We start from the raw sequence: 21,442 nt of genomic DNA, 5'->3' as shown, positions 1-21,442 counted from the left end.
GGACCCGGAGCCGACAAGCCCAGAGTCCCCCAGCAGATGAAGCTCTTGACACCACTTCTGCCTTTTCCTTTGTGAGCTGTGGGCAACCTGTCCACAGACAGGCAGTCTCTGCAGACCCTCTAATATTGGCCTTTTTCATCAGCTGATCTGTACAATTAGAACGCTGGGTTCCCTCTGGACCGGCCAGATTAGAACTACAACACAGCACAAGGTAAGGAGAGGTTGACAGTTTACTGGCCGGGCTCTAGTCTAAAGGGAGCGATGAGACGCCCCACCAATTTGGCTAAGGTAAGAGAAGTGATGCAGGGCCTTACAGAGCCCCCATCTGTTTTTTTAGAAAGATTGATAGAAGCTTATAGATACTATACTTCTTTTAACCCGACCTCTGAGGGTTAACAAGCCGCGGTTGCTATGGCTTTTAAAGATTACATGCCATGGCTTTACAAGATTTAGTTAAGGAGGCACAGAAGGTGTATCCCAAGGGAGAATAAGAGGGAAAGAAGACAGGAGAGGAATTTAAGCAGGATTTTGGCCTCAGTAGTAGGGGAATGTAAAGAAAGGAACGGGCCAGAGAATAGATAGACAGGGTACCTGGGCAACAAGGAACCCAGACCTAAAAGAAGAAGATCTGTCCAGAAGATTTTAGAGAAGGACCAATGTGCCTATTGCAAGGAAAAAGGACATAGGGCACGAGAATGCCCAAAGAAAAAAGGGAAGGGCCCCTAAGGTCCTGACTCTGAAAGATGATAAATGGAGACGGGGCTCAGGGCCCCTCCCCGAGCCTAGGGTAACCCTGATGGTGAAAGAGACTCCAATGGATTTTTTAATTGACACAGGGGCAGAACATTCTGTGTTGAAACATCCACTGAGAAAATTAAAAAATAAAAGAACCATAGTGATTGGAGCCACTGGTCAGAAACAATACCCCTGGACCACTGCATGCACTGTAGATCTGGGGAAAGGCCAAGTGAGTCATTCCTTCTTGGTCATTCCTGAGTGTCCCACACCGCTTCTAGGAAGAGATCTGACTAAATTAAAGGCCCAGATCGGATTTACCTAAGAAGGGCCGAGAGTAACTTGGGAATCTCCCACCTCCGTAGTCTTAGCCCTGCAGCTTGAGGAAGAATACCGATTGCATGAAGGCATAAAGCAAACAGAGGTGCCAGACCTAAAAGACTGGTTGACTGCTTTCCCTAGAGCATGGGCAGAGACTGCAGGCATGGAAATGGCTGTCAGAGTTCCCCCTGTGGTTGTGGGACTGAAGACGGATGCAACCCCTATAGGAGTGCAACAATATCCAATGAGCCGTAAAGCAAGAGATGGAATCAGGCCACATATTCAGAGACTATTACAATTAGGTATTTTGGTACCTTGCCAGTCACCCTGGAATACTCCTTTACTGTCGGTAAAGAAACCTGGCACGAGTGACTACTGACCAGTCCAAGACCTGAGAGAGGTCAATAAGAGGGTCCAAGATATTCACCCAACTGTTCCTAATCCCTATAACCTCCTCAGCTCACTCCCTCCGGAGCAAAAATGGTATACAGTACTTGATTTAAAAGATGCTTTCTTTTGCCTGAAGTTACATCCCTCCAGCCAGCCCATATTCGCCTTTGAGTGGAGAGATCCTGACACTGGACAAACGGGACAATTGACCTGGATGTGGTAACCCCAGGAGTTCAAAAACTCCCCCACCCTTTTTGATGAGGCTCTACATCGAGATTTAGCCTCCTTCCGAGCTGAAAACTCCCAGGTAACTCTGCTTCAATATGTTGATGACTTGCTCCTTGCTGCAACCACGGAAGAGAATGCTGGCAGGGAACCAAGAGATTGCTAGCAGAACTGGGTGAGTTGGGTTACCGGGCCTCTGCTAAAAAAGCCCAGCTATGTCAGATGGAAGTGGTCTACCTGAGATATACCCTCCGGGATGAAAAACGGTGGCTGACAGAGGCTAGAAAAAGGACTGTGACTCAAATACCAACTCCGGCTACTCCAAGACAGGTGAGAGAATTCTTGGGCACTGCTGGGTTCTGCAGACTTTGGATACCTGGGTTTACAACACTGGCTGCCCCCCATGTACTGACCAAGGAAAGTGGAGAATTTAGAAGGAGGCCCTGCTGACTGCGCCAGCCTTGGCACTGCCAGATCTAACCAAGCCCTTCATCCTCTATGTTGATGAGAGGGCGGGGGTGGCCAGAAGAGTTCTTTCTCAGGCTCTAGGGCCGTGGGAGAGGCTGGTGGCATATTTGTCTAAGAAGCTGGACCCAGTGGCCAGTGGATGGCCCACACGTTTAAAGGCCGTTGCTACAGTAGCCCTACTCGTTAAGGATGCTGACAAATTAACTCTGGGACAGCAAATAACTGTAGTAGCCCCCCACTCTCTTGAAAGCATTATCCGTCAGCCCTCAGACCGATGGATGACAAATGCCTAGATGACTCACTACCAGAGTCTGTTGCTGACTGAATGGGTCGTGTTTGTTCCTCCTGCTATTCTCAACCCTGCCCGCAAAGTGATCTACGTGACCAGCCGTGGCCAGGTGTTCCAAACTGGTACACAGACGGAAGCAGTTTCCTAGTGAAAGTTTTTGTAGATACCTTTTCAGGATGGGTGGAGGCCTACACAACAAAAAAGAAACTGCCAATGTTGTGTTTAAAAAAATCCTAAAAAAAATTTTTCCTCGGTTTAGAATACCTAAGGTAATAGGGTCTGACAATGAACCCACCTCTGTTGCCCAGGTAAGTCAGGGACTGGCCATCCAATTGGGGATTGATTAGAAATTACATTGTGTTTATAGACCCCAGAGTTCAGGCTAGGTAGAAAGGAAAAAAAAAAAAAACTTGACTAAATTAATCTTAGAGACCGGCAGAAGTTACTGGACAGCCCTCCTTCCCTTTGCTTTGTTCCGTGTTAGGAACACACCAGGAAAATTTAAGCTTACTCCATATAAAATCCTGTATGGGGGGGGGGCTCCCCCGCTCACTAAAGTAAAGAGAGTGTTAGATCCTTTAAAATTTAACCCTGGTCCTTCATTGTTTACATGCATAAAAGCCCTAGAAGTGGTCAGAAACACCGCCTGAGAGCAGCTCAAAGAGGCCTACGAACCAGGAGACTTGATGATACCACACCAGTTCCAGGTGGGAGATGCAGTTCTCGTCTGACGACATCGAGCTGAGAATCTGAAACCTTGTTAAAAAGGCTCTTGCATCGTGCTACTGACCACCCCCACTGCTGTCAAAGAAGAAGGCATCTACGCATGCCTTTCACGTAAAGCGAGCTCCTGAAGAATAAACCCCCTTGGTTGACCACTCTCATTTCTACTCTGATAGACCCTCTAATAATTTTGCTCTTACTGCTGACGTGTGGCCCACTAATTCTTAATAATCTAATGACCTTTGATAGAGAGAGGATTGGTACTGTCCAGCTACTAGTATTAAGACAACAATACCAGTCTCTGCAGAACCTTAAAAAAGAGGTTGCAGTTTAGTTCTAAGATTAGAACTAGAAACTAGAAGAAGTGGGGAATGAAAGATCCTGGCATAATGTAAAAGGACACAGAAGCCCTGAAATTGGCAAGATAGATGTCAGTGTTAGCAGAACTAGCTTCACTGATTTAGAAAAATAGAGGTGCACAATGCTCTGGCCACTCCTTGAACCTGTGTGTCTGCCAATGTTCTGACCAGGTGTGTGCCCATTGCTGCACCTTCATTAGACTCTTTCCTTGTACCCCTCCCATACCCATTTCTTGAGAATAGACATTGTTTAGATCTGGAAATCTCCTACTCTCCCCCTTCTCCTTTCCCCCCTGAGGGCCTATAAAAACTGGGAACTCTTTCCCCTCGAGGACGACTCCTCTACCCCTGCGTGGGATATGAGTCGTCCCCAGAGCTCTGGCTTTCCCCGAATAAAGCCTCATGTGGTTTGCAACAAGCTCGGTCTGTCGTGAGTTCTTGGGTGTCCGCTATTGTCCTGAGGCCTGAGCGAGGGGCTCCTCTCAGAGCCTTTCAATAGTAATATATGGTAGACTACATTACTTAATAGAAGAAAGTCCCCCACAAAATCACTCAGAATAACAGCTAATTCACACCTATATACAGGAATTTAAAATGGTTTAAGAAGAAGATCGAGCTGTGGTTTGAGGAGGAACTAGAGTACTGCCTTATTCATGAGGTTAGCTAGAGCAGAACTCCCTAATTGGAACTATGGCTTGGGCGTTGTATTAGTCAGGGTTCTCTAGAGTCACAGAACTTATGGATAGTCTCTAGATAGTAAAGGAATTTATTGATGACTTACAGTCGGCAGCCCAATTCCCAACAATGATTCAGTCGCAGCTGTGAATGGAAGTCCAAGGATCTAGCAGTTACTCAGTCTCACGCAGCAAGCAGGCGAAGGAGCAAGAGCAAGAGCTAGACTCCCTTCTTCCAATGTCCTTATATTGTCTCCAGCAGAAGGTGTAGCCCAGATTAAAGGTGTGTTCCTTAAACTCGGAGATTCAATCTTCTGGAATCCATAGCCACTATGGCTCAAGATCTTCAAACCAAGATCCAGATAAGGATCTCCAAGCCTCCAGATAAGGGTCACTGGTGAGCCTTCCAATTCCGGATTGTAGTTCATTCCAAATATTGTCAAGTTGACAACCAGGAATAGCCACTACAGGCATAAAGCCCTTGCCCTGGGAGCGTATCAACCTCACACCTGGCCTCTAAGAATATAGCTGAACCTAAGATAGAGCGGACTTTGTCACAGTTGTTCTACAGCCTAGTTTCTGCCAGTCTTTATGTATGCATTCCTGTTTTGTGTAAAGTGTCATTAAGCATCTAGTAACTTCAATGTACCTTGGCTGATTTGTCAGCTAACTTCCTTATTTTCTTTTGTATTATAAATCTGATGCTGGCTTTGAAAAATTACATTCAGATCAACACTCCCTTGTGTTCACATCTGTTTGTCACCCTGCCAACTCCTTGCCAACCTGGGTACTGGTACCCTGATTCTCCTGTGGGTTGAGGGGCCGACTGAGGCCAGACCGTGGAAGTTCCCCAGGTTTATTCCATGACCAATCAGATTGCTGATTGCATCATCGAGCAAATAGATGTTTCAGTTCCACTTTTTGGAATCAATTCTCAATCTATACTTACTCCCCTCACGATGGCCAATTTTACCTGGCTACAAAGAAAGAACGAGCACGTTGCCTTGGCCCTCTAAGGCTTTCTGGGTGACACTGATTGACATTTTGATCCCCAAAGATGGGTGAGTTTGTTTTCCAGGTTGGAGTGGATGACTCCCAGACGCTTCTTCTCTAAACCTGATCCTAATTCTCCCATGGTCTTTACTGATGGTGGGTGCCTGGGATCCTCAGAGGTTCTCTATTCTCCCTTTGGAGAAAATGACAAATCTAGCCCCGTTAGTTCTGAGGTGTATGAGACAGAGGGGTTGTAAACTCCAAAATAAGTTCAAGACCACTCAGTCCCTTCCCCCTCTGAAGGGACTTTGCAAACTATACTAGTAGGCCAAGTGCAGAGCCAGATAAGGAAGCTGGCTGACTAAATAATGCTGAGAAAAACTGTAAGGGCAGGCAGAGTGAGAGATAAGGCCAAAAGTAATCCCCCTATGCAAACCAACCAATGCCTGAAAGGGTTACTTGCTACACCAATTAGAATAAGCCAGTTAGCCTTGTTGCCTAAATCTACCGCTTACAAGGTATAAAAAGTGTGTTCTTTATTTGTCTGGGGTTTTTCCTCTTGCCTGCATGCTGAGGGGGTTCCCCAACGTGTTGAATAAAACAAAACAAAAAAACAAACAAAAAAACCTCTTGTGGTTTGCAGAGATGTCATTCTCTGTGGTTTTTGTGAGCGAGGGTCTTTTAGCAGACTCCAACATTTGGTGCATTAGCCAGGAAAATCCTCAGGACCCAGATGCCGTGCATCAGAGGACTGCTCGAGCAAGGTAAAGTGGGATTCCTGTCTGTTTCTGACTCTATTTTGCTTTCAGTTTGTCTGATAGTTGCCAGAGCAGTGGGCAGATGTGCTGAACACTGCAGCAACAGGAGGTTCAGAGAACGCTCTATTCTCCTGCTGGGAGAAAGACCGTTGGAGGGTCTAACTCCATCTAGGCAGGGGAAGTAATTGTCCCCAGCCATCTGATTCAGTTTTTAGTTTTTATTCTGTGGCAGTCGCCTGGAGGACAGTTTCTGTGTGTGTCTTGTGTGTCTCTGTGTTCCGACTAGGACCGATGACTGTTTTTGAGAATCATGAGACAGATACTACCCATCCCTCTGGGCCCGCCCTTTTCTCCCATCCACAGGTTCCCTACCGGTTTGTGGTTATATATGCCCTCTGGAAAAAGCCTGAAAATCCTGTCAGACCCTGATGCTGACCTCCTCCTTTCAGATTCTCCATGGCTGCCCTGCCCCGTACTCTCCAACTCCAGAGAGCAGCTGGTGGTGTTCAGGCGCTTCTGCCGTCCTTGGATCACCAAGGTGGCATCCATGTCCCGCCTGTGGACCCGGAGCTGAGGGAGTTCTGGCACGTCGCCCAGTGTGCCCCAGGCAGCAGGCTCCCATGCCTCCTTGGGTGGCCCCACCCCTGTTCCCATCCCCCTCATGCTCACCTCTAGGCTGTGCCATGTGCTGCCAATGCTAGCCGGCCGCAAGGCCCTGCCGCACTGCTCAATGAGGTGCAGATCCTCTGTCTGTGTCTGCAGGTGGAGTGGTATTCACCAGAGACCACTGGCATGCGGGTTGGATCCTAAGGTGCACCACACCCATTAAAACAGCAGCCCACGTGGGACGATTGCCAATAATTGTTGCAGGTTCTTTTCACCAGAGGAAAGGCACAGGATTCTCTTAGAGGCTAGGAATAATGTCCCAGGCGCGGATGGGAGGCCCTCTCAGCTGCCTATTGACATGGAAGCTGGGTTCACGGAAAGTAGGGAGCACCTGAAAGTCTATTGCCAGGCTCTAATGGTGGGTCTTCATCAATCTGACCAAGGGAAAAGGAAGTTACAGAAATTAGGAGGATTGCAGGACAAGTCAGTAAAATATGGAGGAGGAAAGAAAGAAACGAAGGAAAGAAGGAAGGATACTGCTGCTAAGAAGTGAGCTAAGAAGTGAAGGAAGAGAAAGAAAGAGGATGAGGAAGACAGATGTGTACAGATAAGAGTTCTGGAAAGAAGAAACTTTAAACCCATAGAGAATCTGGGCAAGGAGATCTCAAGGGTAAGGAAGAGCAAAGCTTCAGCAGACTCAGGAGAGATGGATGACAGTGGCAAATGGAGAGATTAACAGTGAGGAGAGGTGGAAATAGAGATGAAGGGGATTAGAGAGGGGTCTGAGATAGAAGAGAAAGGAAAAAGGGAGGGTTGCTATATAGAAATAGGAAGCATGATGAGCAGAAGGACAAAGCAGAAGTGGTGAGAAGACACACGGACAAGCTAACAAAGACAGAGACAAGCTAACAAAGACAGAGACCAGAGTCAGAATCAGAGATATGCAGTGAGACAGAAAGATAAACCAGGGCAGAGGTGAACTATGGGGGAGGATGGGTGACAGGATGGGGACGTGATAATTGGATAACATCCAAAGGAAGCAAAGACAAGGAGGAGAAACAAAGGGATGGAAAGAGAGAACATTGAATGAGATCTCCATTACAGTCAGAAAAACAGGAGCAAAGAGAGACAAATAACAAAGACTGGAGCCTGGCAGGTGGCACAGGTTGATAATGCTAGCACTTGGGAATGAGAAGCAGAAGGAACAGGAAGCCAGGGAATTAAAAAGGGAAAAAGAGACAAGAGAGAAACTTGCATAGAGTACTGGACACAGTAGTCAGGGAAACCAGAGAGCTTAGAAAAACAGTGCCGGGCACCCCCAGAGAGCATTTGGCTAAAGATCACTGTGCTTACTGTAAAGAAAAAGGGCACTGAGCAAGAGACAGCCCCAAGAAGAAGAAGGAGCCCCCTTGTGACCAAACCCTTCCACCTGTTCGAGAGTAAAGGGATAGCAAAAGTGGTGCTGACACAGATGCTAGGTCCTTGGAAGAGGCCAGTCTCTATGGTCTTTGTGATTGAGAGTCTTTTTGTGGACTCTAACGGGGTCAGTACAACTTAAGGAGCCCTTTGCTGTCTTAATGGCGTTGGATTCCATCCCTGGTAATGATTAACTTGTTTTCTGATACTTTATATGTGGCTAACTTATTGCCCAGTTTGCCTGAAGCCCATATTAGGCTAGATTCCAATCCTATATCCCCCTTGATGCAAGCACCTACCCTTCTTGCACAAAGACCAAAAAAAAAAAAAAAAAGCCCATTCATCTTCACCACCTCAGAGGTCACCAAAATCTCACAGGCTTCTTGTTAAAGGGAAAACAGCCTGGCTGACCAAGTGGCACCTGGATTCCAATATCACACTGTCTTAGAGGCCACCCACTTTCACCTCTTGACCCATACTAACTGGAGGGCCTTCCCTCATAGGTTCCCTCATATCAGACAAAGATCTTTAAAAGATTGTCTGAATATACAAGTCCTGCCAACCTTTCCTACAGGTGCCTCCATAAGTCACATGCTCCAATGCTTTGCTATTCTTGTATTGCCTGATCAGATAAAAACTGATAATGGCCCCTGCTTTATAAGTGAAACCTTTTTAGGGTTTTTAGAGAGGTGGAAAATTACCCACTCAACAGGGATTCCATATAATCCCAGCCGACAAGCCATTATAGAGCCCTGTAACTGTGAGACCCTGACTTAGAGCGTTTCTCCCTGGAAGGTAAAGCCCCTGGACGTTCCCCAAGCTTGTTTTCCCTGACCTCTAAAAATATAGCCAGAAAGAAGCTCTTTGTTCTCTATAGCCAGCAAAAAGCCTTTTTGTTTCTATACTTTACAACCAGAAATGCGATAAGGGTTAAAGATCCAGCCAGGCACTTGCCTGGCTTCCTGTGCCGAGGACACAGAGATAAAAATTCAGAAAGAACTCACTCCAATCCTGCTGCCTTGTAAATTTCACCAAGGACACCCAAAAGAGAAGAGCTCCTCCCAACTCCCCCCAATTCCTCCCAACTCCTCAGCTAGCTGTTAAAAGCCCCCTACTGTCACCGCTTGGGGTCGAACTCCCCTGCCCTGCATAGTGGAAGGAGTTCTGTCCTCAGCTAGCTGATAATAAAACTTCTTGCAGTTTGCATCAGGTGTGGTTTTCTCTCGAGTTATTGGGGTGCTGGCCAGCTCATCCTAAGACTTGAGGAGAGGCCCAGCTTCAGGGGTCTTACATAACAAAGTCCTTAAGACTCAATTACAAAAACAAAAGGGGGAGTTGCCCTTTCAAAGATCAATCAAAAACGGCACTATTTACCACAAGTATTTTAAATTTTTCTAAAGATCCACAACTGTCCCCATTTCAAAAACATTGGTCTTGACTGGTTTCCTACAGTTCCATTTGGGTCAGGTTTAGAGACCCACTGACCAGAGCTGGGAGAGAACCAGACCCGCTCTTTACAGCCAGAAGATGGTTTGACCGTGTGTTCCCCCAAAATGAAAAAAGACCAATCTGGATACCAGCCAGAGACATAAAATACTTTGCCCCAACAGGGGGATGATGATAATAATCACTCCAGGGAAATTCCTAGCCCTGAGAGCCCTCTTCCTGCTTCCTCCACAGATTTATCAAGAGAATGAAGATCCCCTGTAGATGACAATGCTGAAGATCCTCCAAAAGATTGAAGGGGGATGCAACCTGCTTCCCTTCCCCCTCCTCCTTATGTGTGTGCTTAACAAGCTCACATAATTTGTTCAACACCACCTAGAGGAAGTAAGACTCCTTCAGGTTGAAATGCATTATCATAGGCTCACATCCTGAGGGCAAAGGTCAACATATGATTGGCCCTCAGAATATGAGCGACCCTCCCCAGTTCTCCACTTAACCAATGACGGGTAAGATCTCAGATATGCTTAGACAACCTGAGACAGGTCATGGAGCATCCCCCTTGAGCCAGAGACACACATGGTATCCAGAGACAGGTAAGATCCCCAGGCAGGGGACAACCTAAGACAGAAGCCATGTGACCTGCTCATAAAAAGAAAATGGGGGAAGATGTTGGGCCTTATTCAGCCAGATACTGAGGCCTAGTGAGGAAGCCTGAGCCTTTGCTCATGTTTAGAGACCTATCTTATTCACTTCTGTACTGGACTGACTCAGCACGACCTGCTAAGCCTGCCTCTACCAAAAGACCGATACAATGAAATGAGTTCCAGCTTCAGCCCTGAAGAGGCTGGGTTCTCTCCTCTCAGCCTAAACCTGCTGGCACAGAGCCGGCAACTCAGCTTCCAGGAAATGTCTGGGTTTACAGGGTCTCTGGATGACGCCTCACCACAGATGCCTCACAGCGTTCTCCCACTTACCCTGGAGATTAAGCCCCAGTCTCCTTGGCTCACAGCCTATTCTATTCTATGGCCTTCTCTGACACAAACAAGTCACAAACAAGTCAAGGAATGGGTCCTAACTCCAAGACTAAACACATATCCTTCCGAATCCAGTGTCAGTACAGCTTGGGGAATTGTTGAAAATACTCAAGGTCTTTGAAGTTCACCAAACAAAACCTGTAAACATTTTTTTTCTGACAGCCAATATGCTGTACAAGCAATTAAGACTCTATCCTTTCCGCACATTAAGGAGCTTACCGACCCTATACATGTACTTATGAGGAGTATACAAACCGCTCTCCTGAACAGAGCACACCTATCTCCCACATTCGGTCTCATTCTAAATTACCAGGCATAGTTAATTAAAAGCAATGAAAACAAAAATACAATGATGATGTAAGTGGATCCGGGACTCTTGGAACAAGCCAGGGCGCTTCACGAACAATTTCATGTGTCCCCATAAACTTCAGCTGCCCACTGGCTCAATGTAAATATCCTACATCTTGCGCCACCTGCACGCCAACTTGCAACACTAGGGCCCCTAAATAGGGGTGCAGCAAACCCAGGAGGACTCTTCCCCCATCTTTATCTGGTAGACGGATGTGACCCATCACCAGTCCTTTGGGAACTTCACTGGATACGGTTCCTGAATAAAGGACACATGTTTGTCTATAAAACAGAGATGGCTGGGGAAAAGGCCTCTCCCAGGTCATCAAGGCCATGAAATCTGCCATGTTTGTCACGGGCATGCTGTGGTCCCTCAAGACTGACAACGGGTTGTCATATACCTCTCAAAAGTTTAATGAGTTTGTGTACTCCTGGATAATTGATCATTCTTTGGGATTCCATATAATCCCCAGAGCCAAGCTGTAGTAGAAAGAACCAATGGACGCACAAAGACCAACTGGTCAAGGTCACCTCCTGAGGCCAATCATGACCCTCACCTGGCACTGATACAGGAACTCTTCGATATAAACTTTCTCTCCTTTATTGACAGAGGATTGAGTCCTGCCTATAAATATTGGGCTTACTTGCCTAGGCAAACTTCTATGACACTTGTGAGGTGGCGAGCTTCAATAACATCACGATGGTAGCCACCAGCACCACTACTGACAAAGGGGTGAGGATATGCATGTTTTTCCCCCAGAGTTCAAACTTTGCCGATGTGGGTACCTTCAAAGGACATTGGACCTGCCACAGAGTTACCGGACTTGGGAAAGAGGAAGAGAAAGCCCAGGAAAGGTAATGTACATAGCTTGCCTTTTGCTTAATTGCCCAGTTTCAGCTAGCTGAGGATTATGGGTGCCTGTCCCACTACCCCCATATTCTATTCCCAGTGGCTGTTAACTCTCCAGACTACCCTGTTTTGTTCTCCTCCAACACAAGCCTGGGGCTGCCCTTCATGAATCTGGTCAATGCCACATGATTAGAGGGCACATGGTCAATGGATGACATTCTTTGCTTTACTACCGACCAAGGTACCCCCATGGGCCCCTGGCATGCAGATATACAGTATGACTACTGGGGACTTCCATAGTAACTCCACACAGCACTCTATGCTGGGGATAGAGCTTCACCCCTCACCAGAGTCCCCAAAGGACCCACGTGTCAGGCAGTTTTGCCTGCTTCTGTGAAAGCCTGTCAGGCAGAGTCAACTGGCAGAGTTCCAGGCCTGCTGACGCATGGAACAGTAAGAGGGGATACTCTTGAAGCTCAAGGCGAGGGGCTAAATGTTCTGTTAATCTTGGAGAAGTAACAGGGAGGCCTCTGGATGGGAACAGCTATCTAATATATGTCAGCCATTGTGCCAGCTGGCTTCTGACTTTGTTTCCCACTCACTGTAAATATACAAAGCCTATGAGGATGAAAAGTCGAGGCTGCCACAGTATTTGCTGGACAGCCCTCCGATTTCTAATCTTGAGCCTTCTTTTCTGGCTTTCCTACAATCATCCTCACTCCCCCTCAGAGGACTGCTCGACTTCATGCCCAGTACACTCCCAAGGATATCACACCCACCTCTGCCTTGCTTCCCCTCAGATCTCCAGGCTGCCTACTATGGGACTCCCCATCCTGTGAGAACGTCATCAGCCAGTCTTATTCTCCAACTCCCCCTTGAGTTTGTGAGGGTCACTTCAAACAATGCCTCCAACATCGTACAAGTTAATTGGGATACAAGCCTATTTCCATTGTGACCCCATAATGGGAAATTACGATTTATGTGGCCTTTCAAAGGATTTATGTTATCTTGATTTGTGCCCCATTACACTTCTGAATGGTGGCTGCCTCTTTAATGGTACTTACATAGAAACAGATCCAACAGGAAACAAACTGGGGAAACCCCAGTAAATGAACACCTGCCACACAGGTCTGTCAGAAAGCCACCCCAGCGTATGTCCAAATTCTTTTTCTTCTGGTCACTAAAGCTTCTAACGTTAAGGGGAGTCTTCAATTGCTCCGAGAAACTTGTCTCCTCTTTGAATATTCCAATGGTTAGGATATTTGACCACGGACATCTTAATGCAGGAACCAGCAGCCATCTGGACCCCAGTGGCAACTACCACTCATTTCCATGCTGTTACAACTAATGGCACAAACATCTACAGTTTCCACACGGGGTTAAAAGAGACTTCCGCATCAGGGCAGCCATTATCACAGCTATCCTGGCAGCTACTGCTGGGACTCAGACAGCTACAATGGCAGTGAACAACGTAATTTCCAAATATGCTCAAGGACAGGAAATGTTAAATCAACACCTATATCAAGCTATTCATATCCTACAACAGACTTGTTGGCAAAGGAACTGGAGATGGTAGGGTAGATGTCTCTGTCACGTGATCCCTGGTTCCTCCCTGTATGTCTTACCCCTTATCAAGCACGCAATGAATGCCACAGAAGCCTGCCCACAGTTGGCTCAATACTTCAAAGGAACCTGGTCCAACAAATTTCTCAATTACTTTGTGCCTCTATGCTGCTTAGAAAGAGTATATCCAACCTCAATGAGACAGGGCTGTGGTATTCTCCCATAACAGTGTGCCCTTCCCCCAGCCTTGAGCAGGTAGAATCAGACCTTGTCTGCTAGTTAGCTAGCCCACCAGTCTTCTGAACTAGGTAAAGTCTACTGTCCTGCCATCTGCAGCTTCCCGCAAGAAGCCACCCCCTGCTGAGCAGCTGAGCTTGTTCTCCTAAGGAGATCCTGACAAAGCAACAAAGATCCTGACATAGTGGAGGATGGTTCCCCCCTTTAAATATCAGATTCTAGAATTAAAACATTGAGCCTTGATCAGAGAACTTTGTCTTGGCTCGTTATTTCTCTAGCCGTCCTTTCCATCCATCCCCAGCTTTTCTTTCAGGAACCCAACTGGTGGCTAAGATAGAACAAATTACCAACTTCAAACAGTCCTTTGGCCCTTCCTGGATTGTCTCCTATACCACTGTGGGTACAATTACTGTGCTAATCATTACTCTGCTCGAGTGTCTCACACACCGCATTTCCAGACAATGCTCCAGCAACAAGGTAATACTCTGGGTATTGCTGTCACTGGAAAACCCAGCTCGTGGCGCCCCAAAGGAAGTGATTAAAGGTGTAAATGGCGAAAACTCAGGAAACAGCCTAACTCCCTTAACAAGCCAACCCCCCCCCCCCAATATGCCTGCCAGGAAGGTATCCCTTTGAGGGCTGGTAGTCAATTGCCACGCACTCTGGTCTCGTCAGCTTGACAGGCCGAGAGGCTTGGAAGCTACTCACGAGGCAAAGAGTTTCACAGAAACTCACCTCCTGGAGTCTGGTGTCCTCTCTAATCCGTACATTAATATTCCATTCCCACGTTAGTCTGGTGTATGGATCCACGTGCTCTCTTTTAGTATTATCCTATTATAAGTGCCTTTTAAGATTGAATTCTGACATAGCCAAGCCTTCACCAGTGTTCCAATGTCCTAGAAAGTCCTTGAGCTGACCATGGGCTTGGAATTCAGGAAGAATGTTGCCTATTCAGTGACATTCAGAATTGCCTCTGACATTACACTATCACTTTGAATAAAAGCTAAGTCACTGCCCTACACAGGAATTTACTATCTTCTAGGAAGAAGGAAGTTTGAGACCTAAAGAGGAACCAGAGTAGATACTTAGAACTATAGATAGCTGAGTTACACCCATACACACGTATTTACAATGGCCTAGGGGGAAGGTGGACTATACAATAGACTAAAATAGGAACTATGGCAAGGGCAAGAAGCCCTTGACCCTGGCTTCTAAGATTAAGTAGATCTTAGGTGGAGCGCCTTTTGATCCCAGTTGTTAACGATGAATTCTATCCCAGGTGGCTCCTGTTAAACCTTCTGTGTTTGTATTCCTCTGTTTTGTGAAAGAATCCAGTAAAACTCTTTGTACCTTGCTGGTGTGTCACCCAACTTCCCTATTTTCTTCTGTATAAAAAGTTTGATGCTCGATTTGACAAATTACATTCAGATTCTACACAACCTCTCCTGTGTACAACTGTCATCTCATCCAATGCTTTGCCCACCTGCTACTAGAGACCCGTTCCACGCAGACAAAGGGGCCCAGAGGGTCTGCGGCAGTCAATGATAGATAAGAACCTGTGCAGATTAACCTAAGATGGGCACAGCCCATAATACTGAGAATCTCCTGAGGTGGGGCAAACAAGGTCAGAGCAGAGAAGTCTGACTCCTACTGGATAAAAAACAGAAAGGGGAGCTGGGGATTTAGCTCAGTGGTAGAGCGCTTGCCTAGCAAGTGCAAGGCCCTGGGTTCAGTCCTCAGCTCTGAGGAATAAAAACAAAAACAAAAAAAAAAAAACCCAGGAAGGGTGGGTGGAAATGTAAGAGAAACAGAAAAGTCCTGCTGCCAGCACGGCGGCTATACAAGAAACAACAAAATTGGGGCCACAGAGACGCAGTGATGTGGCTAGCCTGGAAATTTGCCCAAGCAATCCTGTATTAACTGTTGGTATTCGGAACTGGCTTTACAGTTGCAGGTCACTTCTGAATCCAGCAATGACAGTGACATCACCCATGGGTAAAAGGGACCCAAGCATCTATTGTCATGGCAATCCCTATACATTCCCAGTGTCCATCTGGTTAATCTTCCACTTTTACCTGTGGTTATGTCACAGCCTAAATAAAAGGCAGACCCCGCTTGGCCTTCGCTCTCTTTTCTCCCTCCCTCCCCATCGCCCCTTGTGCCCCCTTCCCCCACGATAAACCTCTCTCACGTGGAACTTCATTGGCCTAATGTGGTTTGTCTGGACAAGAGCTGTGATTCTATCACAACAGTAACAACTAGGGTGGAGGGTGTAAGAGACACCACCACCCCACCACCACCCCTGAGATGGAATAAACAAGCTTGCTTCTGCACGCTTACCTGCTCCTGTAGTCTGTCAATGATTCTGAGCCATCTTACCTTTGATGACCACCAAGGGTAAGAATGCAGGACTCAGGCACCAGTGGGCTTCATCCTTGGATGTAACTGGCCAGAGTACTGGGCTCTGGCCCACACAGTCAGTGCTACCAAAATACCGTCTGAACGGCTGCAAAGGCAGCCTAGGACTCAGCAGCAGCACTGGATTCCCTCCAGCATCAGCCAGATCACCTCAGTGGCTGGCCCTACAGAACTTTAAGTGCCCTGGACTGTGGAACTTTTGAGGCTGCTGCTGGAAAATTGTTAAGTATTTGTCACTGGGCTGGGATGAGGAAGCAGGCTCAAATAAGAGTATTTACATTTGGGCTAATGCAAAGCTCAAGTTAAACACAGCAGTGTGGCATTCCTCTTATCTTGGTCATCCTGATAGGCCCCTAGACCCAGTGACTCCAGGACTTTATTACCTTGATTCACTACTTTGTCTTTGATCTAAGAACTGACCATATTTCTTTAGGTGTACCTAGATTGATATAAAAGCAGACTGGGGGAAAAAATTAAGCTGCTTCAGCCTCAGCACTGGCTGGAGTCCTGTTACAGTGTCCTTGTCATTTGCTTTTCGATCCTCGCTCCCTCCCTGGAGACACTGTTGACTGAGCTGGCTTGGTCAGGTGGGGCCTCAAGAACAAGGGATACAGGGAAGGGCACTGTGGGAAAGGAAGTTCAAGCAAAAGCAGCAAAAGAAGGAAAAGCAGGTCTGAGCCAGCGAGAGTAAACCTTGTAAGGATGGAGCAAGACAATGGTAGGATGCTTTATGTAATTATGCTTAAAGAAAGATATGCTAAAATCTAGGAGTGAAGGTAAGTCACAAACAGAAATTTGTCCTTGGTTCCCTGAGAAAGGTCGGTAAGTTTACAGACATGGCAGAAAGGATAAAAAGGTACAACACATGATCCTGAAAAAAATCCCCAGGGATGCTTTAAGCCTCGGGACGTTAGTTAGGGATACTTTAGATCCTAGACATGAAAGTATAAAATTAGGTAAAGAAAGTGGAAGATGCAGATAGTGAAAGCAAGAAAAAAAGACTTCCTATTGAGGTTTCGGACAAGACAGGAAAGAACGATGGGCCTCCTTTTCAGGACTCTCTTAAGGAACTTTTTGCAAAGAACAGGCATGCAGGTCACTGGCCCTCTTTATAGCTAACAAAGGCAGGACTTGCCTGCCCTGGGGAAGAAATACTATTATCACATCAAGTCTGACCTGGTAGAAACCCTGTTGAGAACCATACAAAAGCAACAACCAACAGCTTCATTCATCATTCATAAACTGCAGCCCACTGGTTACACAGCATGATGGGTGTGCCTCAGAGAGGCAGAGCCCAAAGGACTCAATGCTATTGGACTATTGCTTTCCTTGTTACTCTGGCATCCCTCCTAATCTATGAGTTGTATATCACTGGGCAATATTACTGGCATCTACAAATTAGTGATTTCCAAGCCTTGCTGTTGGAGCAGATATAGGATTTATCCACCAGCCTCAGAAAGGACTTAGAGATGTAAAGGTGAACATGTTTTAGTGGCTCTGATGTAGAAACACCTTAGAAAACAATTTGAAGTTCAAAAACGCACACTCTGAGTAGAGCTAAATGTTTTAAGGTCAGGAACCACAGTAGCAGCCCAAATAGCACTGGCTGACAGGACTCTCCTGGAAAAGCTGGACTGTAACCGAGGCAGTGATGAAGTTCTTGTACCCATTTCTGACTTCAGCTTCCTGATATGATTACTGTTAAATTGTTAATAAGAAGTGCACCCTGAGGATTTACAGGAGAAATGACTGTTTCGTTCAGAAAAAGTTTACATTTGTGAGTCTTTAAGATTTTCTTCTTTAGGATTACCTTTTAAGATAAGTGATGAAAAACTGACCCTTTCCTCGTAGCCACAATTGTACTCTGAAGAGAAACTGGCTCAAAAAATTATCTTGTTTGCTTACACTTGGTTAATCTATAAAAAGTTGCTTAGTTACAATGTGGGTTCTTGAGGATAATTTGATTTTTTTGGCCAATATATAAAATATTAAATCATATGAGGATACTGGGGAACATGGCTTTTTTCTATGTGTACACATTGCAATTGTTCACTAGAAGAATAGAATGTAACCACACTCTGATTTCTATACTCTTAAAAGACTTTGCTGGGATATATAAGCTGGGGGAAAAAAACTATTGGAGCTTTGTTCCATCCACCAAATGTGTGTATGCATATGTATGCATAGATGTAAAATAAAATAGTTGGAGTTTTGCTCCATCTAATCTATATACAAATATATATGTATGTATATAAAATTGTTGGAGCTTGTCGGAGCCTCGCTTTATCCCAAGGTATGTATGTATGTGTATACATTTATACATTTCCCCTCCTGAGAGAACCTGTTTGACCTAAAAAGAAAATTCCTGTGTCTTACGTGCTCTGTGGATGCCATGCCTCCTCCTTCAGACCCTGGCATGTCAAAGCTGGAGTTTGACAAAACCTGGACTGAAGCTGCAAAACCCGAGGAAGACCTTCAGCTCTGCAGGCAACCACTGTCTCCCTTCTACTCTCGGCAGCAATCGTCCTTTACCACTTCGCTGCTCCTCTTATGGGTCCCGATTCTTTTGTTCCCTTCGTCCTCCACATATCAAACAGGTCAGGGTTTTTGGATCAGGACGGGACCCATACAGCCCCACCCACACTGTAAAGTCCCCTTACCCAGATGGTGCCAAAACTGAGTTCTGAATGGTGCACACCCCCTCCTCAAAAACCACCAGGCACTCAAATCAGGACCTTATACGTAAAAAACCCAGTTCCCACTCGAGACATCACCCTTCCCTGGGACTATACTATTCATCTTGGCTTCCACGTGACTTCTCTAGCCTGTGCAGGTGAACCTCACCTAGAACTACACCAAGAAACTTGGACTTGTTTGCTACCAATGAGGTCTGATCAGGTCACCTCATGTAGCTCCCAAGCCTCCCATCCATCAAGGAGTGATTATTCTGCCAGGCCAGAGCCTTTTCCATAGCTCAGTCTGGCCAGGGAAGCCAGCTATTTCCTAGACGATGACTTGGATCACAGCCGAGCAGTTCCGCATCCACATAACTATGACCAACAACTGCTCTGACGTAACAACGGATACGAGTAACTGAGTCAGTCCATGTTGTGTGAAACCTTGCTGAGGCATTTTTTAGTATCCCCTTGTCTCCTAAATCTCAACGCTGATTTGCATTCACTTAGACCGGTCAATAGTGCACCTTCAAAGAATTCCCCCAAGGTTAACTTACTAAGTCCTACTGCTCGTTATGGGATAGTGGGGCCCAGGACCTTAGCTGGCCAACTCTGTTGTAAAGTGCTTTTATTACAGATGCTATAATGCTAACCTCTAAGTGTTTCACAGAATTAGGAAAGCATCTAAACATCCAGGTACTGGAATGAGGCCTGGAGATCAACCCACACAAGTACAACCCCTAGGCACAACTTTAAAGAGGACTGTAGTCCAGAAAGACTCACCTGACACCTGCCAATGTAACTGAAAGAAACCCTGCAGCAGTGATCACCCATGCTGGGGTGGGCTTCGGCTAGGAGGGAGGGAAGGGTGTTGTTGACATGAGCACAGCCATGTTGAGTACCCCAATGCTTTCAGGCCCACAGAAATGGTAAAGACTTCCTGGGTGGCAAAGCTTTCCTTGGTCCAAGTACCTGTGTTTACCAAAGACCAACAACTGTTACGTCAGAACTATTAACCTGCGCTTCCTCCCCAGGATATAAACTGCTCCCCTAGGTAGTCTACACTAACGTTAGCTAAGCCTGCCTCCTTCAGTTGTATAGAATAGACCCACCTCTTCAGATCAGATACATAACATAAACTGAGTTTTTCAGTTGCTGCTGGCTTTGGTCTGTTTCCATCAGATCCCAGGTTTTCTCTTGTTTTTGTCTGGGATTGTCATTACCAATGTGCCCAACCTCACCCCATACCTCAGGTTAATCCCTGGGACATGCAGAGCATAGCAGCAACACAGTCTGCTTTTCACCCACATTCCTGTAAGTAACCCCAATAAAACTCACTGGTTCAAAGTGAGACTTCAACGGTCATTAACTTTCATCTTGGTCCCTTCTCTGAGGTGTGTACATTTTTTCACATCTTCTTGTACATAGCCTCACACAGCAGAACTGGCACCCTACCCTAATGGGGGTAGACAGACCAAAGTTAAGCTGGGGAGGACTAATCCTGTTGTCCTGGCTACAGGCATCAAGGCAACAAATCAGTCAGAGCAGCCTGAGTGTGGAGTATTGGGGGTGGGGAGGAGAGAATACATGTATGGAAGAGAATAAATGACAAAATATACCACATCGTTACAGTGACAAAGACAGCCTCTTACTGGGACAAAACAGGTAAGCCAATCAAGTAAGCCAAACAGAATAAAGCCTGGGGACAAGCCCACAAAGTCAGAGCCACTAATGACAAAGGTGTCTGAAAATGGTGCATGGAAACCGAACGGCCCCTGCAGGAGGGAGGGCTCTACCATCCACCCTTACAAGTCACCCAGGGCTGGCATGATGATGCATGCTTTCACTCCCAGCACTTAGAAAGCAAAGGCAGGCATGGAACCGGGAGATCAAGGCCAGCCCAGATGACAAGTCAATTCTGGAACGGCCTCAGCTACATAGTGAAAGATCCTTTCCCAAAAAAAAAAAAAAAATCAACTCAAAATGGATTAAAGATCTTACTTGAAAACCTATACCTGCTACAGGAAAACACTATGAAACAACTTTTCAAACCTAACTTTAACACAGAAGCTAGCCCTGAGAAAACAGTTGTGAATACATGAAATTAAAGCTTCTTTACAGCAAAAGACATCAACAGCCTACAAAATGGGAGAAAATCTTTACCAACTATACTCAGACAGAGCTAAAATTTGCAAAAAAAAAAAAATGAAAAAAATTTAAATACCAAGAAGCAAACCTGCCAATAACAGACTAATGAAATGTCTTGTACAGTCTTCTAAAGCAGAAACCTCAAATGGCCCACAAACATTTTTAAAAATGTGCAATCTCCTTAAGCTATCACAAATATCAACCTTTAGATAATACCTCACCCCACGTCCTTCACTACAGTTATCAAGGTATCTGTCAAGTGCTAGTCAGGATGTGGACAAAGAGATATTTACTCACTGCTAGTAAAGAATGAAAATGAGTTCAGCCATTATGGAGATCAGCATGGAGCTGCATCAAAGATTAGAAATGTTTGACCCAGTTACACCACTCCTGAGCTGATCCCCAAGAGGCTCCACACACTGCCCAAAAGACAGCCATGCTTACTGCTACAATGTTCATGGTAGCAGACATGTAGCCAGTCTAGAGCTCTACCAACAGAAAAACTGATAAAATGTGATGAACACATAACAAACAGGGTTTCACTTATTTGTGAAGAAAAACAATGAAATCTGCACAATGGGCAGCTCTAGAGAGTACATTAAGTTGACTCAAATTCAGAAAGACAAAAGCTGCATTAATGTGCCACATGTATGCCAACAGGTGTAAAGTCTTAACATCTAGAAAGGAGATTAAGAGAAAGTAGTAACTCATAATGAGGACAGACAGGTGACAAAAGGAAAGAGCAAAGGCGCCAGGCTACATGAAG

This window comes from Mus musculus, chromosome 10 (assembly GCF_000001635.26).
Source record: "Mus musculus strain C57BL/6J chromosome 10, GRCm38.p6 C57BL/6J".
NCBI classification, from domain to species: domain Eukaryota; kingdom Metazoa; phylum Chordata; class Mammalia; order Rodentia; family Muridae; genus Mus; species Mus musculus.
This window is presented reverse-complemented; position numbering follows the sequence as displayed.